Below are 25,882 nucleotides of genomic sequence, written 5' to 3'. Positions count from 1 at the left end.
CTCTTCGATGGATGGTAATCCTCCACCAAATGGCAATGTCTTCGATAAACTTGCGCACCAGCTCGACTTGTTGTCCAAAAAAGTCGACGATATGGCTCTGAAGCAAAATCCACCAACAAAGTCATACTCTTTTCCACCACAGAATGGGACACCACAAACATTCCCGTCACCGTACATGAAGCGTCGACGCGGTATTGATGGGATATCACTGGTCTCTTCAACGATGACTGGGACAAAGACTGTTGATCTTAGTGATCTGTCAGTCCCGTTTATCGTCCCCCCTCCACCGACTCCCAAGTTTTGGCTGTATCTAGCTGGTCTTCAGCCCCAAATTACCGACAGGGACGTTGAAAAAATAGTTACACGCTGCTTGGATTCTACCGTGCCCATTAATATGAAACAATTGCTTCCCAAAGGTGTGAATGGTTCGAACAGAAAGTATGTTTCATTTAAAATTGGTCTGGATCCAGTTTGCAAAGAAGCTGCATTGAGTCCTACGACCTGGCCCTCGGGGATTCTGTTTCGTGAATTTGTGAATCAGTCAAAAAACTACAACCGCCGGCCGTTGACTCCTGTACCATCAGTTCAACATATCATATCAACTGGGGAAGCTGTTACTCCGATTGCAACCGGCGCTGTTCGGCCCACAACCGCACCAGTGTCTTTGAAGTAGACTCTCCAAGATTTTTGGATGACCGAGAGAATCATCTGGCTCCCACCTCTGCTCTTGACGATGACGAGACAGTTATCTTCAGATTGGCAACCACTGCTTCTTGGAACTCTCCACTGGGACGCAACCAGCCAGCGTCAACAGTCGTCCTGAGTTCGTCTGTGGCGAAGGAGTTCTCCAGCCTGCACGAACAGGCAAGTATTCTAGCTCATCTTTTGATTCGTTCAGTGATTCAGTGACTGCCTTCCAACAACGTGACTGCAGTGACTGCAACAACGGATGAGCTTCATCATCGCTCAATTGATAGACGGACTATTGATCTGCTGCGTCCCCGAGCCCTTCGTCACAGTCGCGCAGATTCCAGCCAGCGTCAACAGTCGTACCGGCCCTGTGTTAGAAGAAGGCAACGGGGCTCTCCAGCCTGTGCGATCAGGCAAGTATCCATTTTCGATTCCCAATGCGTTCAGTGATAGCCCCTCGCCTTCCAAAATACGACCCTTAAATCATCGTACTATTGCGTGTTCAACACACGGTATGCGCCTGTATTATCAAAATGTTCGTGGGCTGAAATAAAAAATCTCCGAATGTTTCATCTCAACATCGGAGCTCAGTTACGATATCTACACCTTTTCTGAATCCTGGCTTGACTCTTCGGTACCTTCAAGTCAACTTTTCTGTTCAGATTACGTTGTTTTTCGTTGCGACAGAAGTATTTCCATGGCTATTTCGAGAAAATTTAGCTCATCCATCGTTACAATTGGGAATACCAGTAGCATCGAAAACTTGTGGGTGAAAGTGTCCTATGCACATCGTTCGGTTTTGATCAGATTATTGTATATTCCACCGGAAAAAAGCCAGGATATCTTCATTCTAGATCTTCATGTGAATGCTCTATCGGAAGCTAGATTGCAGCATCCTTCATGCGGTATAATTTTTATTGGTGATTTTAACCAACCTCAATTATTGTGGATCCCTGGTCAAGGCAACAATATGTTGATCGATCCCTCATCGGTGATAAGTGCGGCAAGTGCCTCTCTGGTGGATGGAACTATTTTAAATGGAATGCATCAACGTAATGGTGTACGGAACTTTCATAATCGAACGCTGAATTTAGTCTTCACCGATGAATCTATCTTGATCAGCATCATTATCGAGGCCAATGAAGTTGTTGTTCCCATAGACGTGCATCAATCTCCGTTTGAATTCGACATTTCGTTCCCGAATCCTGTAGCTTTTATTGAGGACTTCGACTTTTCCGCTCGTGACTTCCGTCGTGCTGATTTTGAGGTATTGAACCGAGCGCTATCTGAAATTGACTGGACGAATCTTCAAAGATGTGCTGATGTAGATATGGCTGTGAGTATATTCTGCTCCATTTTGAGTGAAGTTTTCGATAATTCTGTACCACTGGTAAGACCTCCTCTCCGACCTCCTTGGACAAATAGTCGCCTAAAACAGCTAAAACAGATTCGATCGAAATGGCTACGACTGTTTAGTAGCTCCCGCTTCCCGTTTTTAAAAACAAAATTGAATGATGCCACCAGAAGATATCGGAGCTACAATCGCCTCTGCTATCGTCGCTATTTAGATCACACACAATCTGACCTTCGCTGTAATCCAAAAACGTTCTGAAAGTTCGTTAACACCAAAAGGAAGGAGTCTGGTCTTCCTGCGGTGCTTCATTTGAACGACAGAACCGCCGAATCTTCTGCCGAGAAATGTAACCTCTATGCCAATCACTTTTCCAGTATTTTCCCAATACAATCGTTAAGTACAGATCAAATCAATGCAGCGGTAACATTATTACCCAGAGATGTGTTAGACCTTGACGTCTTCGCTATTACCGAAGAAATGGTTCTTGATGCTATCAATAATTTGAAGTTTTCTACCACAACCGGTAAACATGGCATACCTTCGTGCGTTTTAAAAAGATGTAGCGCCGTACTGGTAAAGCCAATCACTCACATATTTCACATGTCCTTCGAACAACAAAAATTTCCTGCCAGCTGGAGGAGATCATTCATGAGCCCTATCTTTAAAAAAGGTGACAAACAGGACGTGCGTAATTACTGAGGTGTCACGTCGCTAGCTGCCTTCTCAAAGGTTTTGGAGAGGACCATCAACGAACTAATGTTTTCTTCGTGCCGGGGTTGGATTTCTGAAAATCAGCATGGATTTTTTCCCAAAAGATCAGTAACCTCAAATCTGGCAGTTTTCACATCATTCTGTTTATCCAATATCGATGGCGGCAAGCAAATTGATGCCATATATACTGACATTACTGAATCACGAAATTTTGCTCAAGAAGCTACAACATTTAGGATTATCCGAAAGACTGTGTGTATGGATCAGGAGCTTCCTAACAAACAGTCTTTTAGCCGTCAGAATTGGCTCCGCTGAATCAATCGACTTCATTCCAACTTCAGGGGTACCACAAGGCAGTAATTTGGGCCCATTACTGTTCACGCTGTTCTGCAATGATACTAACATGCTTCTTGTTGGATGTGGAGTACTACTGTATGCGGATGATCTAAAAATATTTCTGACCATAAACAGCCTTACTGATTGCTACGAATTACAACAATACCTCGATACAGTAGTGAACTGGTGTGCAGTCAACCTTCTAGTTTTGAGTGTTGCTAAGTGTTGTGTCATAACATTTGGACGCAGGAAACAACCTTTCATGCACGATTATAATATTCTGGGCGAACAATTGCATCGTGTAGACCAAATTAAAGATCTTGGTGTTATTCTAGACCATGGGTGGCCAAAATACGGCCCGCGGGCCACATGTGGCCCGCCACCAACTTTTTGTGGCCTGCGAAGCTCTTTTTGATAAACCATGTTCTAAGAATTTATCGTTTTTCTTGGCCTGGATATGTCTTTTAGATAAACATGTCTGAATCTACGCCAACTAAATTCTTATCAAAGATCTAAAAATATCTTTGAATTGATGTAAGTTAAAGGGGTAAAATTGTATTAAAACTTATTTCGAGAAAACACGCTTTAAAATTGTAATGTTTTGCCATTTTCCATACATTATTCGGACGTGAGATTTTTTCTTTCAAACGTAAAATTATGCGAATAAAATTTTAAAAATCAAAAAAAATAACAGAATCTAATTTAAAACATGGAGAATCGTTTGGCATTATTTACTCTAAATTGATAATTTGCACTTATACCTGTTCTTATACCACTTTGGCTCTGAGTGCCTCATATAAATTTACTAAAAAGATACCATCGCTGAATAAAAAACAATTAGGTACTATTACAATTATCAACATTATACGGTATTTTATACATTATCTGTAAATTCCATCCCTCATTTTTCAATGTTTTCCGATTGGATTTGGTTGTGAAGAGCATTCAAGCGGACTCTTGTTTTAATATTAAGGAGTTAGAATACCCACAGGAAGGTAGTTTTTAAGATCGTATCAAATTGTATTTCATCAACTAAGTTCATCCATCAAAATTTATTAAATTATGTAATTTATGTAAAATATCGAAAGTTTGCTCTGTAATCTTTCCAATTTATTATTTTTTGCTAAGCTTTAACAGAAAAGGGTATATTTAAGAAAATAAAACCAAATCAAAATATGTTTCAATTGGTAATGTGCTCTGTATTTATGTACATTAATAATGAAAAACTTGATTGAAATTACAGTTGGGTAATAGGTTCAACTAGAACCGGTTTGGTACTGATAAATCGCTCAGAAGAACGACATTTTCACTTAAAAAATGTGCAATGATTATAAAACAATTAAATTCGTATTCGTCCTGTTACAAAAAGGCGTTCCCAATACACTTGTCAAATTGAGTTACTGTAAAATTTGAAAAGAGTTGGATTGAGTTGAGGTCCGTACTACGAAAAATCAATATTATAAAAAAAAACCTTTTAAATTTTAAAAGCTGGTAAACGTTCCTTTTTTTCAAAAATTCCATATGGCTTTTTTTTTTTTTTTTTTTAATTTTTCAAGGAGAACGGTGAACTTGAAAAATTTGGAAAATGGGCGATAATTTTTTTTATATTTGGAGATTATACAATTGACTAGATCTCCATTGTAGCAACGCGATTTGACATTTCTGGGATGGAAAAACCGAGGAGGTTTTACATCTCTTGAAAAAATTGTCGTGTATACATAAGTTGGAAGAGGTAATTCATTTCGTAATGCAAAATATTTCTACAACTTATAAAATGGAGCAAAAATTGTAAGAATTTGCAAGTAACAAAAATGATTTATTAAGATAACTCTATACCCGATGTGAACTAGGCAAATGTTTTCATAGCGTTATCAAAAATCTGATATCATTTGTTTTTTTTTTGAATACTCTGGAGCTTTTTTGGCCCGCCAGCCAATCTCATTTCTGAAAGTTGGCCCGCCTGATGAAAAAGTTGGCCACCCATGTTCTAGACAGTCATATGATTTTCAAGCACCACTACTCTGCAACTATCGAGAAAGCTAACCGGATGCTGGGATTTATCTTACGTTTGAGCAAAGAATTCACTGATCCTGTCTGCCTGCGAGCTCTATACTGCTGTTTGGTTCGTTCAACATTAGAATCTGCAAGCCTAGTGTGGTGGCCATTTGAAGCTGTGTGCATTGCGCGTTTCGAAGCAATTCAAAGAAGATTCGTACGATATGCTCTTCGGGAATTGCGTTGGGAGAACCTTCTTAACCTGCCACCGTATGCTCAGCGTTATGCCCTACTGGGACTTCACGCACTCTCGGATCGTCATGCCATATCGGCCAGTCACTGTTCGTGGCGAAGGTTTTACGAAATGAAATCGATTGCTACTATACTTAAATACAATACGATTTCGATACGATACGACACTGCTACCTGTTTTTGAGCCTATGACCAAACATAGATATTACCTATCTCGGAAACATGCTCCTTGAACATGGTCAATTTGATTTTTCGATGCCTCCAGTCAGAGTAAAAAATTTTTCGTCCGAAAAAAAACTGTGACCTGCGTGCGTCTTCAACATAAACTGAAATCTACAACATATGAGCCCTTATTAGACATCAAGGTCAAAACTTTGTACTCAAGTGCTTAATTTGTAATTAAATAATTATAGATGTTATTGAAATGGATCCGAAGAAAAAATATTGGTTTGAATTTCATGACATGAACAAAGTGCATCACTTTCACGTTGCGCAACTATAATACTCCATACGGCAAAATCCATATAATACTCCATACTAACAAATGTGGTATGTCAACAGGATTCGTTACAGAGCATCGTTTGATTTGAATGCATTCAGCCATCCAACTGTCAACGCATTTTCCCTCCGACTTTTCCGAATGAACCAGCCCTGAGTTCCTTGACTCGAAAAACAATCCATTCGAATCACCCCTCGTCTGCTTCTCACTTCTCGCCACAACTCACTCCGTTACCGATTCACGGGAACGGCACACGACACAGCTATTTCCCGGAACTGCACAGCTGATCCGTTCCACCTTGCCAGTGGGACACTCCAATGCGCAGGTCCTCTTGGAAGGGTGGCCTTCCAGGACCCGACTATCGTCCGTTTTCGGAAACCATTCGGTTCTCGGTGGAGATTCCCTCGCGGATTCCGGTGGACTTAGTCAACGCCAGTACGGTTGAACTCCTCACGGACGTCGGTCGGTTGCACGAGGAGTCGCCCTCTGTTGTTGGTTGACGTTTCGGGGAAAAATTACGACGCTCGCTCGCTCGACGAGAGCACCCGGAAAGATCGCGCGGTCGCTTGTTTTTGGTGTTTTCCCACTGTTGTGGAAACGACGACGAGGTGAAACGTGACGACGGCGACGCGACCGTTTTCTTGTTTGTGATCCGACGAATACTGGGTACTGGTGCCGGGCAATTGAGGTGGTTTTGCCCGCGGTGGGTTTCTGAGAGCCCGGAGGAGGCAAGCTTCGAGGGGTGGTTCCGAGTCGTTTGCAGATTTGGCGTTTTGGGGCCAGTTGATAGAAGAAATAATAAGGAAAAAATATTAAAGTTTTATTGAAAGGGCCAGCTCGAGTCGAAAATTTTTGTGCACTTGGTGAGGGGTTAATTTTTTCGCCGAAAGTTTTCTCGGTGTGTATCCCGGTTTGGTCCCTCGATTTACCTTCGGCGATGGGTCATACTTTAATGAGTTAATCCGAAGGGAGCTTGAAGCGCTTATTTTTGGAAACCTCAAAGGTGAAAGTTGTGACAAATTTCCCTGGAAATGATGTAATACAGTCTTGAGGCAAGTTTAGGCAAGGAGACGTAAAACAAGCTTTTACTTATGGGATCACGAAAAAGGGTCGCCGGTGGGGTTGCTTCAGTGACAGTGCTTGGGTTTTTGTAGAAGGTCCTCACAGAAAAAAGCGAAATAAAACGGCAAATCCAACCGAGAGTTTATCGTAGAGAGCGTTAATTTAACACGAGTTTGTTTTTAATTCGGGGCAGTGTACGCCTGGATGTATGCTCCTGTGCGGGTGGCTAAGTCCATGTCATGTCGAGTGAAGTCAAGTAATTAATGGTACACACTTGCCTGGCGCTGTGAGTCTGGCCGGGGGATATGTCGTGGTTCTGAAAATTAAAATTGTCACCAAGGCCATCCGAAAGCTCTCCCTACAAGGAACGCATTTCATTCATCCCCTACCTGTTCAGGAATTCGTCCTTCCTTTGGCCTGAAGCGCCACAAACTGAGGGGAAAAAATTGACCTATCATAATAGACGGTGAACCTAGAGGAGCTTTAGACGGAATACCACAGTATCACAGCTTGAGCTGATGCTGAACGATGATGAAAGTGAATGAGATGAAAGCGTTAAGGTGCAAAAGTTGTGACATGATTCTGCTCTTCCCTGGGATCGTCATCATTCCGTTCCGTATAATGTGAAAAGTGTCGCCTTTAGGAAAGGTTATTCCGAAAAAAAAACAACTAAAAGGAAAAGAGACTAAATGCTTCGAAGGGTCCGGTTGGAATTACTTTTAAGTGACTCCTACTAGACGAGTGCTAATATTAAAAATCATTCTGTTCATCCGTCTGGCTGGACCAGAACCGACTCGACACCAAAGGACAGAAGCTGGCGCCGCGCTTGGCGGTTTGGCTTAGGAATTTTTATGTTGCAGCTTCCGAGAGACATAGAGATCAACGCGGGACCAGAATCACTGTGGCTGGCAAGAGATACGACGATAATGGAATGTGCTGCTGCTTAGTGGAGTGCAGTTTTTAATGGACTTGCCCATTGATAATTGAAAGTGTACTGGCTGAGTGAACGACCAAGCTTTAGTTTAGTGGTACGAACGTGTGTTCAACATTGCTGGCTAATAAGTTTCGAATGTTTATGGTGCTTTGGAGCGAACTTTGAGAAGTGGATTGTTTCTGTTGAGAGGTAAGAACACGTTACAAACTGGGGTTGTTATAACTGTTTATTAATATGTTTTTACTAAGTGTTCGGATTTTTTTACGATTCTTGAAGCGAGTTTATTCATATAGGTATTTGATGCAAACACATTGTTCATAACACACAGAGCAGGATTAAGTTATCGGGGGTCCGGGGTTTTTTTTTAATCAATAACGTTCAAACATTGTGGAAGAATTAATCATCAAATCGAAAATAAAAACGCAGTTAAATTCAATTCACAATTTATTTAGCCATTTTTTGCGGTTCTTTGATTCGAACTGTACTTTCTCGAAGCGAAATCTTAGGAACGATTAAAGATAGATACATGAATTTTTTGACTATTCTTTAAATGACGAGCTCTACAATTTCTCATTTTTTGATTTTTTTTAAAAAGGGGCACCAGAATCACCCTGTTAGAAGAAAGACAATAAGCCGGTTAGGGTCATATAGACCCGAATTTTTGTTTTGGTTATCAAATCAAAACTACTGAAACAATTTTCATAAACTAGACCATTTAAAAATCGTACACGTGCTATCAAATGCTTCTTAAAATTTTGAGATTTGATTTTTATACTCTTCAGAAAACGACTTTAAAGCCAAAAAGTCCTTGATAAGTGAATGATTGCACCAATCACAGCAAGAAAAATTCGTGTAAATTTAGATCGAAAACGATGCACGAAAACGGAACATCGATTTTGATGTAAAATTCTATCACGGTGTATTTTTTTCGAGGATGTAATTTTTGAGGCGTGTAAATTTAGATCGAAATCAATGCACGAGATTGGATCACAAAAGCCGTCGTGTAAAAATACACAGGGATGTAAATTTTAAAATTTATTATCGTAAATATTGATATTTTTTTCTAAATATTAAGGCTTTTCCTTTTGTCTTGAATAAATACGCCGCATGTATCATTTTTAATTCACATTTATTTACAAAACTGAACATAAAAACCATTCGGAAAGCGTCAGGTTGATATTCTTGTTGCATCCGATGATTCCCAGCACGGGGATGTTTTTCGAATCAGCATGATCAGCATCCTCGAATGGTTCCGGAAATCATAATTTTTCGGTCAGCATCCTGCACACTCGAATTGTTCTGAAAAAAGTTTCTCCGGATAATCGCTGGCCGGATATCAGCCGCTGCGAAAAATCTGACCTTGCTGTAATGGAGAGAAAATTTATCAGTTTCAACCATATTCTTTATTTCACGTCTCATAAACTTACTACTTTAAAGACTCTTAAAGTGCTCCTGTAGCTACGCCTTTCAATGACTCGTTTCCAAATAATTTTCCGACTTGTTTACTTTGTGCCCGACGCGCAAACTAACTTGAAATATAAAAAGGCACAATTGAAATATTTGCATTCAATTTTAAATCAAACAGATATAATTTTACACTGTTTGTGATTTAAATTTCGTTGACCGGTTGATTTTTACGTGATGCAGTGTAAAATTAAATCAAAACAGTTTATTTCTATTCAATTTTGGAAAATAGACTAATATTACATAGTAAGAAGTTTAAAATTACATCTTTTTGTAATTACACTCAAGAAAAAATAGATCACTTGTGTTTTAGATTCCGTGTACTTTTAGAATTTTTTTGCTGTGATGATAACTCTTTTTTTTTTTTAAAGTCGTATTGAAAAACTTTTGATTGATATAAATTAAGTAAGATTGAGAGCCCATATTGGAATAATCAGAGTGCTTGGTTTTGCAGACCACAACTGGTTAGGCCGGAACAAATTTTCAATTTCTTCTTTTGTCACCCATTCCCCCCCATTCGAAATATCCAAAAAATCCGAAGGGGGAACTAAATGAAGTTTGATGTATTTATGGAAATTTGGAAAAAATATCAAATATTCGAAAGATTACAAGAGCAAAAACAGATTGTGGAACATGAGAGTTTTATCACCTTTTGTTTTCTTGATTTTATTGAATTTTTCGATAAAAATTACTTGATTCATAGGTTTTGTGCAATGATATAGTATGCAATTTAGTTGTATGCAATCTTTCGTGCAATTTATTCAATTTTTTTTTGTTTTTCGCATTATTTTTTATTATCTTATCACAAAAGCAAAGTTAAGTTTATGTACATAATAACTGTTTGAAACAATTCAATGGTGTTCAAGAAAAAAAAAACAATAGATTTTTAATTTGTCTTATATTTTGATTCATGACAAATGACATCGGAAAAATTTTTTTTAGCTTTAGCTTGTATCTTCAAATCAACCAAAGTTTAGCTGACATAAAGAAATTTCATTTTTTCAACCGAGATGATCACGATCTTCGTTAAAAAACGCCATCTCTTTTTACCATTTTGTCTTTAGACATGACAACAAAATTTTAACTTTTTTTTCATAGATAGTGAACATGTGAGTGATTCCAAAATAGTATAGTTTATGAAAATCGGTTCAGTAGTTTTAAAGGTGCAGAACAAATAGTAATTGGGGTTTTTTATCCTATCCACAAAGGAAGGTTAACAACTCTATCACCATCCAAAAATCTTTGGATTAGAAAACTTTAAAGACAGATAAAAAAAACTCTTCTCATTTAATCCTTTATCTCTTTGGACAAAGCAAAATAAATTTTTCACTCATGACTGTTGGGAAGGAACATTAACACATTGCGGACCAACTACGAGATATCTTTTTTTTTGTTTTACGCGTGTGCGCTTTACTGAGAAGCATTATTCAATTGTGATTCATTTTATATAGATACCGTATTCTACTGAATTTAAAACAACACTTTCGATAACTCGAAGAAAATAATTTTTTAGAATTTGGTCCACCGGTTTCTGGGAGAAAGAATGCCCAATTTTTGTGTTTTTTAGCTTAAATTTCTTTGCGGTCTTTGATGTGTTAAGACCTCAGAATAAAAATCCAAAATAATAAAAAATCAACAGAATTAAATTCAAATTCCATGTTATGTGTTAAAAATTTCAAATATAATGTGGATTACAATTCAAATTTTAAGATTATTTGTTTATTTTATAAAAAAAAACTTATAAAAATAATTAAAAACGTTTGTCAAATTGTTCTTGAAAATGACAAATGACAAACATTCGTGGTGGTTTTAGCATTTGTAAGATGCTAGCCATCATAACTTCGAAAGATGTACGCTTAGAGTTAAGGAAAGAAGATTGCCACTCTGTTTTCAAAGAAACATGAAGTTTCACTGAAATCCTATGTGTGTGTGCTCGTTTTTTTTTAAAACATTCATTCAGCATGGAAATGAAATGTTCAAGACACAGAATAATAAATCTGGAATAAGATAAAATTGAAAATAGAGAAATATTCATGCTTAGAGAAACGCTCAATGAAATTGGCAATTCAACTCTGAGGTCGTTTTATTGATAATAATTTAATTTAGGGTATTTTCTTTAGTAGTGAATAATTAAAAAAAATATTACATCAGAATAAATAGTATGAGATTTTGAGCTTAATAAGATGGAAAAGTTTGAATTGGAATTTACAATCTAAGATTCAAATTCAGTTATGCCGGTGGATCCAATTTAGTCAAATACAGTTACTTTTTTTTACTCCGTGGAGTGTATAAATCAACGCATATTTCAATAATGATTGAAAAACTTACATTAATTTTGCATTATTCCTTTTCATACTTAGGTTTATAAAGTGAACATTCCTGATTACTCAATTCTATTTTATTTTAATTCCCAACAAAGCCCGAAAAAACTTAAAATTTAAAACAATCTCAACTTTTTTCACCTTTTCAATTTTCTGCAAATTCTCTTTTATGATTTTTTTTACAAATCTTTCAAAAATCATTTTATCCCCCGTAAAAGTCGTAATATTTTTTAAATGAGTAGAAAATACTTCCTTATTAGAACAAAATGCTTGTTGCTGTGGAAACTCCTGTAATATTTTCTTTATTCAATAAATAAGAGAAAGTGAAACATTACTTATTGTAGGGTACACATTCCAGACTCCCCAGATTAATTGGGACATACCTGAGTTTCAAAGTAAAGTGGACAAATTCAGCAATCGAAGGTTTAAATTAGGCTCATTTTTTATATTCTTTTTCAATTCACATTGATATTTAGAGAGTTCGAAAGGAGATAAAAACGCTGATGACGTATTTCGATGAAATAAAACGAAATTTCAGGTCGTTTAAATCAATTGCAGGGCCGGATAAAACCGTCGAAGGGCCCAGGTAATTTTTCTAGGGATGGAGGCAAAAATTTTTTTTTAGTTTTGTACGTCTTTATAAGTTTAAAAAAAAATCTAGTTTATTTATAATGAAAACACGCTCTATTTATGCTGAATAAAATGCAAATAAAACTGCAGATCGTTTATTCAAACTTGAGATACCAATACTGATTTATCATTCATCCCCGACATAAAGTTTCAGTTCAAAAAGTCGAAGTCAAAATTACAAACAAAATTCTACTTAAGAAATAAACTTGTGGATTTCAAACATACAGTTCAGAGTCTCAAATTATTGCGCTTAATAAAAATTTTTAAATTCATGTGAATTTATAGGAAAAATGCGAAGTTTTCATTCTTTGAAATCAATATTATAATAAAAAAAAATGATTCCCATATTACAATGAAAATCAAATTCAATTTAACGATGAAAAAAAAACCATTCAACAATAAAGATACCTTAAATTTTTAAACAATTGAGATCTTGTAGGTTTTTTTTTGCAAAGAGTTGGATGAAAGCTATTTGAGCCACCACACGCATCGGAAAGTGAAGTAATGGCTTTTTTTTAACCTCAAGTCCTCCAATTTTTTTTAAATATTTTTGAAAAAGTATGTTCTGACTTAAAAATTTTGATTCAAATGAAACTTTAGTTTTATTTTTCCGAGTAATCAAATGAAGAACTATTAAGGCCACCGCACGCTCCGTAAAATGAAGTTATGGCTGATTTTAGCCACTATTTCCCTCAATTAATTATGAAAAATATAAGTTCAGTCTTAAAAGTTTTGAGCCAAATCAGTCCTATATAATGTGATTTTCTCTTTAGAAACTGAATAAATTCTATTTGAGCCACCACACGCATCCAAAAAAAAAAAAATATGGCTGTTTTTACCTTTGTAATTCTCCTACATTTTTGTATAGTTCAGATAAAGTATGTTCGGACTTGAAAATTTTTAACCAGATGAGATTTATATTCCGAGAAGTCAAATGAAGGCTGTTTGAGCCGTTCCAAAGCGTGCGGTGGCTCAAATAGCCTTCATTCGATTCCTCAGAAGAAAAAAAAAATCACACCAAATAAAGTCCATACGGTTTAAAATAATCATGTCCGAACATGCTTTTCTGCAATGTTTTAAAAATTAAGGGGAATTAAGGTTAAAACAGCCATAACTCGATTTTCCGCAGCGTGCAGTGACTCAAATAGCCTTCCTTGACATAAAACACACTTCATAGGTCACATTTGCTCCAAAATCTTCCTGTTCGAACAGGCTTTTTCTAAACTATATTAAAAATGTTTGGAGATTGAGGGTACAACAGTCATTACTCCATTTTTCGATGGGTGTGGAAACTCTTATAGCTTATACATTTGATTCTTCGTAAAAAATACACTAAAAAGGTCTAACTTTGTTCAAAGTTTCTTGTCCTAATCTGTGTTTTTTTTTAACAGTTTACAAAATTAAAGATAATTAGGGAAATCTCAAACCTTTGAATCTTACATCTAACGTGATATGAATTTTTTTTTGCTAACCGTAGCTGGTTCAGCATTTTTCCTTTCAAAATCAAATGAACTTTATAATTTCTTCGTTAAAATGCATCGTTAGTAGTTTACTGCTGTAAGAAGTATTTGTTATTTTTAATGATTCATTTAGAAATATTCATATTTCTCCGAGTATTATTAGTACATCCAATTTCTATTACATTTAAAAAGCGATGTTTTTACTTGAAATGTATTATGAACTTTAACTTCAGAGTTCCTTAGAGAAAATCTTCTCATGGTTGAGCTTTGTTATAAAATTTAATCATATTATTCAGTTCTGGTTAAATAAAATTCTGAGATCTGGTTTTTTTTATCAGCTTTACTAATTAAAAAAATGCTACTGTTCTTTTCAGTATGGTTTTGGATATTCTGAACCTTTATCCACAATATTATTTCTAACGCTAATGAAGTTTTGCCTCGTTTTATGATAAAGCCACTCATTATATGTGTACAATCTGGATGAACACAGTACTTTTATTCATTCAAATATACATATCTAATTTGTTAACACTACAGTTAAAGTTGGAGTGTCGATGAATGTTTGGGAACAATTTCATAGATCGCTGTGGAATTTTTGTTTTTTTTTTTATTCGTTGGCCCCAAGGACTCCATATGTTCGAAAAGCATAAATCAAATTCGGAAATAAATAAAAATTCTAATTTGAACCAGAATTTCAATACAGTTTTCTTGTTCATAATGATGATTCTTGCGGAAAATCAAGAATCCTAAACTGAAAACAGAATCCTAAATATGAAATCAGAAAGACACGCATCAATATTTCGTCTGTCGGCTTCGCTCTCTGCTCGAATCACCACCCACCGTACCTACTCGGAGAGCAAACAAACACGTTTTACTGGACGCGGTGCTTGTAGTTCTAGAAATTCAGGAATGATTTTACGTTTATAATTTTCATATTTTTGTGAAATCTCACAGCGTGATTTGTTGCACCTCACTAGAATGTAGATTAAATTTGCTTTCCAATGAATATACTTTTGATTGGTCCAAACAAAGTAAAAGCACTGAAAATCCGGGTACAACCTGACGGTGGACCACAAAAACAGATGTAATTTCAATTTGTAAAAAACTTGCGCAAAGTAGTGAACTTTGAAAAATTCCAGTAATTTCAATTTTTGTTGCATCAAAAATCTAAAGTCAGCAAAATGTTAGAATTTTAATAAAGTTTGTTGTCATATTTTTTCTAAAACTCTACCATCGCTCAAACAGTATTTACTAGCAATCGAATGAAAAGTAGGTTTTTTAGACCACTTTTTTGAACTTTTTGTGACCATTTCATTAAAAAAAATTTCAAAAAATATTTCTTGTCTTCATGATGTAGGCATTAACTTCAGCTTTCATATGCATAAGGCAAATATTTTTTTGGACGTGTAACATATGAACTACAGCAGTTTTCGTGAGGCATGTTTTTTCGGATTTTTTTTCTTTCATGCTGAATAACGAGAAAACTTGTAATTTTAGCTGTATATAATGTTCTAAACATATTTTACTGACATTACAAGGTTTCTTCTGATGTAATTTTTGTTTGAATCGGTCTAACACGCCAAAAGTTATAACGGTTTGAGCTTGTGGTGTCAAATTGACACCACAAGTGCTGATTAGGGTAATGAAATCTAATGCGGATGAGGGTTAAAGACGATTTTGAATTTTGACCAAAAATTTTTCATTTTTTTTTTCTTGATTTTTGTTGAGTGATTTCTGGGTTTTGACCAAATTTGCCCGGATACCATTCGGTTTTTTTTCAAATTGCTTGGATTTGCCCGGCCCGGAAACTTTTTGAGAAAATTCAGGAAACCTTACTTTAGACACATTTTTAACCTCGGTACGATGAACAGTGCTGATCGGGGATCCTTAGAATTGGCCACATTCTGAATTGAGCCAATCTTCCTACTGCCCAGCTAACATGAAATCGTAATAAAAATGATAATCCAAATCGAATTTCTGACATTTTCAATAACCATCGTAAACAAGTTGGTATTGAGTGATTTTCTATCATTAATTTACGACAAGTTTTGCCCTAAAAAAGTTGAATCGGATAGCGGGTTAGTCAATTCGTAAATATGTCTCCAAATAGTTGAGAATATGCTTATTGGACATTTACGATTTGAGTGAACTGATATACGATAAATGGGCGATCCTTCCTTCTTTCTTCCTTTGATCGGTTCGTGGACAGAAAATCTTAGATATAGAGCTATAGCGCTGTTCTTATCAACTGGTGAGTTGGCATCGTGGTATGATACCGGGAAGCGAACTCGGGAGACTGGAGTTCAAATCTCGATCGGGGAATTTTTTTTTGTTGTACTCAAATTACTTTAAATCGTTTATTTTGCATTTTGTGGGGAAATCAAATCGTCAAAATCTTGTCATTGTAGATATATCGCCTTGACTTTTAAAGCTATATGCTATTTTGGTAAGTTTAATACAATCTTTTCGTCTGGTATATTTGTTTGAATAATTCTGTTGTTCCTGCGGTATACCCTCTTAAATGTTTGCTGGGTGGCGTAAACACGCATGGCTTTCCTGTCCAAAGTATTGTCCACCGGACCTGGTTCCCACTCAGATTTTTTGCTGTCCACGATTTTTGCTTCCCTCTCCACTCTTCCGAATAAAATTTCAAACTGCTTTAATGCTTACTCCTTCCATTTTAGCCAACTGACTCAGCTAAAATTTGGAGATAGAGTACCAGTGCACTTTTTGTTGTGCTATTCCGAGGAAATGCTTCTCATTTTCACAGAAATGATGAAAACAGTTGCTCACAATACACAGAGTTTAAAGTTAAACTGCAAACAACAACAACACCCAGCAAATTTCAGCTGTTTAAATGTCATCTGTAATGAGCAGGGTTGTATCAAAATCGTTCTAAGAGCCTATATCTACACAATTTTCTCAAGAGAACGACAATCTATTATTTATCAGTTAAATGAACAGCATTTCAACCTTGAATAAAATAAATTAATTATTGATAAGTTGATGCGGATCAAGCATCAGTTATCAATTTGATACCATTTTTCATATTCAGTACAGACAGGTTGAAAGTTTCACAATAATCTACTACCTCTGTACGATGGTTGTTGCACATCATATAATCGTTCTGCTTTTGATCGTAGATAGAATGTGACCCAGTCAGGAAGAAAACTTTAAATTTAATATCCTCCCAATTTCATTACTACGAGTTTTCCAAAACGGTAAATTCCACATACCGTACACGATCAGAGTGAAGGGTGTTTCCCACCACAATTTGAGTAAGTACGCCGAACTCAACCACCGAAAACTACCAATATATAGTAGATTCAAGCATCCCTTCCTACCTTTGAACGGAACTATTAAATAATATGATTGCCGAAAAACCAGCTGTGTGAGTTGTTGTTCTCGGCTTTCCTGACCTAATACGATGCGACATTAAGGGTGACATTTGACGGGGAGGTTTTGCCGTTTTGCTGAAAATAATAGCTAGATGGGTGTGTGCTTCTGCAGCATAGGGCTGCACCTGTCCAAAACCGTACAAACTACATAGTAGAGTTGGGCGGGAATTTTGAGGGTGGGAGGCCGTTCAAAGTTTGGCATTTTCATATCCTCACCGAGTGCTGTCGCAAAACATGCCGGTGGTTTTCGGGTTTAACGCTTAGCCGAAACTAAAAGCTCTAAATTCCTTTAAACTAAATATCATACTAAACATACCTTTCCAGGAAAATTTACCGAAAACATGAAATTGTTTTGTAAATAAATTTTATTTAAAAAAAAGCTGCTGTATAGTTTTCGAGATTTTCATTCCTTATTTGAAAATCAGGGCACAGGAAAAAGCCCACAACCTGGTGGAAAATTTTGACTTGCAGCCTGAAACTCTGCTTCCGACAGTTCCCGGTAGCAATTTTTGTTCGCTTTGGCTGTTGGATGCTCTGGTGATGTTTTTCGCGAATGCAAACAAGAAAAGCCACCTGGTGCATACCAAACTCCGATGTGTTTGTAAGCCCCTTTGCAGTGAGCCCCTTAACACGGTGTGTTGATAGGGGAGAAACGGTAAATAAGCTTATTGCTCAAATAATTTTAAATAATGCTTCTCCTGAGCAACCTAGAAAGTAAAAAAAATAATCTGGCAGTTTTTTTATTTAAATATTGTGTCATTTCTATTTTTATATTTATTTTAAGCAAAGGAATATCTCCGCTACATATTTTTGTAGTTATAGATACGAAATTATTTCATGCTAGAAATGTTTTTTGGAATACATGACGGTTTAAAGAAGAATTATTGAAAAATATAGAATGATAGAAACTGAGAAAAATTAAAAACATCATGAAACAAATTTTATTTTACACCCATTGTTTTCTAACTTTCACTCATCTACATATTGTTGTGAATAAATTTCAAAGCTCAGGTATCATAACGCAGAATACTAACTAGTTTTAGTCTGAAATTTTGTAAATCTTTTTGTTTTTTTTTTTACATAAAATCCAAGTCTGTCTTCTGAAATTTTAATAATTTGGTATCAAAAGTATCCTTAAAACGCCAAAATAAGGTGACCTTTCCTTTTAATCACTTCTAAATGTACTTTAACAACTGTTTTTGGTTGATTCGAATTGTCAGTTATATCGTTATCGTTTTATCAATTATAGCGTTGATTTCCAATTGCCATTTATTTCTCTTGAAAACTCAAGAAGAAACAAGCATATTTAAAGTTCATTGATTATGAGAACTTGATGATTGATTTTGAAACCTGTAAGATAATTCATTTCATTGTTGTTTTAATTTTTTGAAGTCTATTTATTTTTTTTTTTTAAATTTGAGTCCAATTTGAAATTTTAAATTGTTAGGGATAATAAGGGCATTACGAGCACATGGGGCATAGTAAGCACTCCTCTTTTCCACGTAAGTAAGAATTTTCTCAAATAAATTTTCCTGAGGAACAGTTTTGTAGTTTCTATAGTATCTATTTTTCAATTTTTTTCTAATCATCTTTACAGAAATATTAAAAAAATCAACAAGGTTCTCAAGTGACGAAAGAATTATAATTTTTGAGTACCGGAAAATAAGCTCTTACGATCGTTAAATCACCTTGATCAATAAGTAAACTATTTGAGAGAGTTATTTTGAATAGAATGATGATTCACATTAATCAGAATTCTATTTTCCCTGATGAACAATTTGGTTTTCGTCATGGACATTCTACTACACATCAACTTTTGAGTGTAACTAATATGATTAACGCTAGCAAATCTGAAATGAAGGTTATTCAACTGGTGTTGCTCTTCTTGATATTGAAAAAGCTTTTGACAGTGTTTGGCACAAAGGTTTGATAGCTAAATTAGCTCGATTTGATTTTCCTATATATCTCACAAAAATTATTCAAAATTATTTGACTAGCCGAACCTTACAAGTTAGCTATCAAAATTCATGCTCTGAAAGGACACCCATTAGAGCTGTTGTCCCGCAGGGTAGTATACTTGGGCCAATTTAATACAATAGTTTTACTTCTGATCTTCCAGATGTACCAGAAGAAAAAGGTAGAAGATTATTTGCCGACGATACTTTGCTTTTAGCCAAAGGTCGAAATTTACGGGTGGTACGCAGTAGATTGCAACAAAATTTAAATTCCTTTTTGAATTACTTGAAAATGTGGAAAATTTCTCCCAACGCTTCCAAAACTCAACTTATTTTATTTCCCCATAAGCAAAGAGCTCAATTTTTAAAACCTAATGAAAATCATTCCATAACTTTAAATGGGGTTTCATTAAAATGGTTTGATCACGTGAAGTACTTGGGACTCACACTTGATCGGAATCTTACTTTTAAAAATCACATTGAAGATATTCAATCTAAATGTAATAAATATACTAAATCTCTTTATTCTCTCATCAACAGGAAATCCCGAATGTGCCTGAAGAATAAGATGCTTATTTATAAGCAAGTTTTCCGACCAGCGATAATGTATGCAGTTCCGATTTGGTCTAGCTGCTGCGCGATGAGGAAGAAAGCCATCCAGAGGATTCAGAACAAGGTTCCGAAAATGATTTTGCGGCTTCCACCTTGGCACAGCACCGAAGATCTTCATCGGATTGCGGGCATTGAATCGATCGAAGAGATGGCCAACAAAATCATCTCCAACTTCAGAGGCAAATCGATACAGTCTTCCATCGCAGAGATTCGTTCTCTCTACAATTAGTTTCATTTTAGGATAGTTTTAGTTTTTTAAAAAGACATACACCGTCTTAGCCGGTTTAGGCTTTACAGACTGAATAAATGACGTGGACAACTTAAGATTAACATTTAACACCCAGTACCGAGATGGGAATCGAACCCATGCCATCAGTGGACCAGCGATTACCGTCTTACCACGCTAACCACTCGACCACCGAGACGTACGTTTAGTTGTAAGTTTAAAATATTTTTGACATTACAGGATGTTCTCCTACAAAAAATACTTGATTGTGCTCAGTAAATTTAAGTCGAATAAATAAACTTTAGTGATTAGAAAACTATAGGGCTCTGGAAAGTTCATTATTGAACTGAACACCTAATTTAATGTATGTAATAATGTAATATAAATAATGATGAATTGGTACAAAGACATATATAAAAAAAAAACTTGATCAATAAGAAACGCACAGCAGCATGATGAAAACATTGTTTCTCAATTTTCGCCATCTTTAAATTTTTGATTTTTCCCTATAACCAAATTTGAAACGCGTTTTTTTCTATAACTTGTTGACTCGGGGCGTATATAACATCACGATGAGTCTTCTGATTACCCATTCGACACCTCACCAATAGGCCAAATCGTCGGATGAAACAAGTCATGCAGTAGCTCTGTAATTCAGTCAATTTTATCGAGTTGAATTCGCTGCTAGATTCTACGGCAGAAAATTCTCATCTTACTCCGATTAATGGTGCTTAAACTGCCACAGAGGGGGTTCTCATTATGCCCCTACAGTTACTGATTTTTAGCTTTTGGCAAAAAAAAATTAGAATGCATTTTTTAACCGATTTAATCTACTTTTTAAAGTTTTAGCCTGCTACGAAATAGACTTTTTTAGTGTCTGAGCACGAAACAATGTAGAAACTCACACAGCTCTTTTCTTTGGTTAAATTAGCGTTCGTCTGGTGGCCATACTGCCCTTATCTCTCCTATTGATGATCAACATGAGTTCTTAATAACTTTTTTCGAGATTTTCTAATAAAATTCGAAAACATAGAGGCCGTTGACTATTTTTTGCCATATCATTTCACAGTTTGTAAGTGTCAGACAAAGCGAATTCCAAAAGTTTGTCTAATATTCTATTATCATTGCATACTTTAAGGCGCAATTTTCTAGTTTTTAGATAAATACAGTATTTTTAGTTCTTTTTAACAGATAATAACTGTATAAACATAAGTTTTTGGACAGGTATTATTAGTTTTATGATAACCAATGATCGCGATCCATTCAGAAGAATAATATATCTTTTTTGACCCTAGAGATCAACTATATCAATGGCATACATTATGGAAAACTTCTCCTTAATAAAATTGAGAGTTTATTATTGCTTTAAAAATATGGCATTATTAAGTTCATATTATATTATAACGATTGACATATTGGAATAAATGTTTTAATAATGAAAAAAATGATTTTCGGCGATTTCAGTCACGAAAAAATCATAAAACGATTTTTATTTCTTCATCCGACGTTTCGGCATTTATTATGCCTTTTTCAAGGAGTCTATTAATAAAACATGATTAATGATGTGTTTTAAAAGGTATTACAATATATGGTGTATTAACTGAAATTTCTCGTTTTAATTGTCCAAAAAGATTTTTGTCTAATTGGGAAATGTAAGTCCAGTTGTCTGTGGTGTATAACAGAAATATTAAAAGTTGAGCTTTCTACTTGCATGCAATCTTCCTTGGAATCTGTTCTACTTACTATTGATCTGGTTGAGATGGATATAACACTTTTGAAAGTTTTGAAAACGAAAACGGATATAAAAATAATTTTCACTGTTTTGGATGTTGTTTTTCACCTAGCCACTACTGATGTTTGTTGTATTTTGTGTGTTTGTTGTATTTTGTGTGTTTGATGTATTATTATGTGTATTGGTGTGTTTTTGTTTGTTTTTGATGGAGTTGAAAATGCCGGCATAGATGACACTGAGCCCTTCAGTATCAGTCTTCTCATTTACCGTGTTGCCATTCCTCGCGATGTGACACATTTCTAAAGTTTGTAGACCGGAAGTATAATTGTGACGATCAATTATTCTCGTGCTGTTCAAATCAAAGGAGTGTCGTCTTTATCCACTCCTTCGCTTCGCAGTTTGTCCAATGCCTTTTTGTTCGATTTGTGTCCGCCAATCCTCTCCTTAAGTGTGTTTGTTGTCATTCCAATATATTGAGAATCGCAGTCATTGCAAGATATCGAGTAAACGACGTTCGAAAAATCGTCCTTGTGTACCGGATCTTTTACTTTCGTAAAAATCTGCTTTATTTTAGAAATCGTTTTCGTAGCGAGAAATTTCAGTTAATACACCATATATTGTAACACCTTTTAAAACACATCATTAATCATGTTATATTAATAGACTCCTTGAAAAAGGCATAATAAATGCCGAAACGTCGGATGAAGAAATAAAAATCGTTTTATGATTTTTTCGTGACTGAAATCGCCGAAAATCAATTTTTTCATTACCCATCCAGTCGATAGAATTTTAATGTTTTAATAATAATTTTTCATTTGAGAAACATTTTAAATTGATAAAAAAAGATCTGCAAATCACATTTTGTTAAATTTTTCAAACAAAGTTCAATAACTCGAAAAATGTTTTTTTTTTAATTTTTTGAGATAAAAGCATTGTTGTTTTGTTCTATTTGGCACATTTCTCTAGAACATTTGATATTTGTTAGACATCACTGTTTCGAGATCAAGCGAAGGGATCAAGTATCCCCAGGGATCAAGTATCCTCATTCTCCCCTATATAGTTTTTGTTCACATATTGAATGTAATATACCATTTAAACAGTATTCTGCTTAGAAGGGACATAAAGCCTGCTTAGTGCTTTTACCCTAAGTTGAAGTTTCAATTTTGACAATAATAAGTTTTGACAGATTTGTAAAGTTTTCATATATTTATAAAAAGCTGATGCTTTTCTTAAAGATGCTTATCTTAAAGAATCTCATTTTAAAGGCTTTAGCACTTAAACTTTTAAAAAAGGAGCTTCGAGAAAAATCGTTCTGGATCAGTTAAAGGATTATTTCAACACAGTTGTACTGTACCTTAGAAATATGAACAAAATTTTAAATACAAATATGTATATTCTTAAAAATCCGAAAAAAAACTAATACCGTGATCCGGGGTAATATTGATCACTTTTTTCAATATATTTCGATTATTTATTCTGTTAAGGGGAATGTGGCATGTTCTATATTTTTAAAACCAGTACTAACTGGACTCCTATGAACGTAAAACATGAATGCAGAAATTTATTAGACCTCTTTTGATTTGATTTAAAAATCGGTTTGGTCTCTGTTCAGAATATGATGCTTTGGGGTGACATTGATCAGTCTCTATTCTGATGGCTTTAACGAGTTTTCTTGAACATAAAGGATACAAAACACGTTTATAATATTTAAAAATGCTAGTTTATCAATTAAACCTTGATTTTTAACGTTTTATTTTAAAAATATTCATAATCGAAAAAAGAACTATAATGCTGCCTACATTTAGGGGCAAAAATAATTATAATTGCTAAATAGTTTGAGCTTCAAAAACAAATGAATTTTACCTTCATACATTCCCCTTGGCCCTCCCTCTATTTTCATTTTCATTTTTTCTTCAAAGTTAACGATTTGATAGGTTTCCTTTCCATTTGTCCAATACGGGCTTACTCTTGGAAAATGTCCTTACTTTTTAAATACAAAAAAAATCATTAAATGATCATAAAAATAGCACTCTAACTGTTCATATACTAAGAAGAAAAGTTGTTCTTTCACATTAAACAATCCGTTTGCTTCTAAATGCTTTTTGGTTACATCAGGAGAGCTGTTTGTTTGCGAGCCTTGGAAAAATAGATATTTTAAGATTTTGAAATTAGATTTTTTACTAACTGAAAAAAATTTCAAATACATACCAAATTTTGCCTATTTGATACTCAATTCACAGGCTTTCAAACGTAGGAAACAGATTTCAAAAATTCAAACTAACGGCTGAGTTATTGATGATTATATGGAAATGTTTATTGTTTGTCAAATTTACCCCGGTGATCAATGTTACCCCGTTTTACGATACTTATGATTAATCATGTGAATGGAGTATTTTCATATTTTAACAGATAAGATAGATTTTCCAAGTAGCAAATAAACGGGAGCTTTCCATTTAAACCAATTGAAACATTTAACATTCATGTATGTACCTATATATTAAATATCATATTGACTATTAACATTTCAAACGATATAATTAAACCACACACGAGATTTTTATATCAGGTTCTTCTTTTATCTAAAATTCAGCGTTACAGAACATTCATTGAAATTTCAGGTTTATAAAGAACATTTATTTACTCTTGGAAACCTTGAATAACTGATTGAATTTGAAACTGAACGGACATAAAAAAAAAGTTCGCAAGAGTGCAGATAAAAACAATTGAAGATTAATAAAGAGATGGTTTATTCAAATTTTAAAGTTTAAAAATTTAATTTTGGTTTAATTGAAGAGTCATTATTTTGAAATCATTGTAAATCATAAAATTCTGAAACTCCGAATGTGTTTCTATTTCAAAAAACTAGTTCAATGGTTTTTTTTTCCTATTTCTTCTATCTAATTTTTCTGAGTATATATATTGTTATTCTTTAGATCAAAGAATACAAATCACAGATTTGTAACAATGATATCAACTTGAAATCAACTTATTTTTGTTTATTAAAAATCTTGTTTAAATTAAAATCAGAAAACAAGTAAACAGTTAAAATCTATCATTCAAAAACCATAGAAAAAAGCGTATTAAATATTAAGGCTATTTTAGTTAAGTCTCTATTCATTTGAAAAACTGTAAACAGATGACATTCTCAATTTTTTTTTCTTACTATTTAAATGACAAGATCAAAAGATTTTCAAGAGGTGTTCGTCAATGTAAAAATCTTTGTTCATTTAATTTTTTTTTTGACATAAGATAAGTTTGAAGGTTTTTTTTTAATCTTAGCTAACATTCCTGACCTTTTTTCCAGGGTTGGGTTAACAAAATATCTTCGAAATAGCAGCATAAGGACACGTGCTCGTTAAATCAAATTTTTTATATTTGATATTCAACCTTTTAATTAAAAAATAGCCAACTTTTGAAGCGAGAGGAGAATTTAAATACCGTTAAAAATGTTGCCAATTGCCATTGGTTTTTTTTAATGAAATTTATGTTATATTTTTTGAATATGAGAGTCTTCATTTATGAAAAGGGAAAGCGTCTCTCAATTCAATATATTATCAAAATTGCTTGGCACTTTGTTTTTCCATTCATTCAATCATCTCATTATGTCAAAATGTTTATCAAGTTTATCAATTTTTAACGAAAATCCTTCATGGTTTGTAAAAATGTTGTCAATTTTTGTAAATTTGGCACGGAAGCCCCTCCTCCCTTTCTTGAATTTGTAGCGGTTTGAAAGTATTATAGAAAACATATCGGTCTTGAAAACGGCTGCACACCAAATTTCACGTTGGTTGGTTAGGTAGTTTTAAAAAATTGTTCGAATTGTGTCAATATTTTTATATTATTTTGTATGGGAGACCACTCAATTTAAATTTGAAGAAATTTGAAAGTATTAAAGAAATAAATATGGGTATTTAAAACGGCTACACATCAAATTTCACGTTTAACGGTTCAGTAGTTTTCGAAAAATTGCATACACTGATTGGATTTTCTCTTTTCATACATAAATCAAATAGAACCAAAAAAACATACCCGTGTAAATTGGCAACAAATTTTTAAAGATGAAGAAAATGTCAAATTATCGGTTAATGCCTTTTATCATATTCTGAACCAAATCATTTCGAAAGACATTCTGCAAAACGACGCCATATAAACACTAAACATCCGATTTCGTTCAATAAACATATAAGAAAACTTAAAAAATCGCAAACAGAAAGCACATCAAACGTACAGAAAGTACAAAAGCAGTAAAAA

General features: G+C 34.6%; 1 protein-coding gene across 1 annotated transcript in view; it reads left to right on the top strand.

Annotated features, from left to right (window-relative positions):
* Positions 1–6,288: 6,288 nt before the first annotated feature.
* LOC129758344 (protein amalgam-like) overlaps positions 6,289–25,882 on the top strand; it is a 654,575-nt gene continuing 634,981 nt past the window's right edge. The window contains exon 1 of the mRNA XM_055755849.1: positions 6,289–8,022. The gene's annotated coding sequence lies outside the window, so the exon portion shown is untranslated. The remainder of the gene's footprint in view (positions 8,023–25,882) is intronic.

The sequence above is a fragment of the Uranotaenia lowii genome, chromosome 3, assembly GCF_029784155.1.
Source record: "Uranotaenia lowii strain MFRU-FL chromosome 3, ASM2978415v1, whole genome shotgun sequence".
In the NCBI taxonomy this organism is placed as follows: Eukaryota; Metazoa; Arthropoda; class Insecta; order Diptera; family Culicidae; genus Uranotaenia; species Uranotaenia lowii.
The sequence above is the reverse complement of the archived record's forward strand: the minus strand, read 5'-3'. Positions and strand labels throughout refer to the sequence as shown.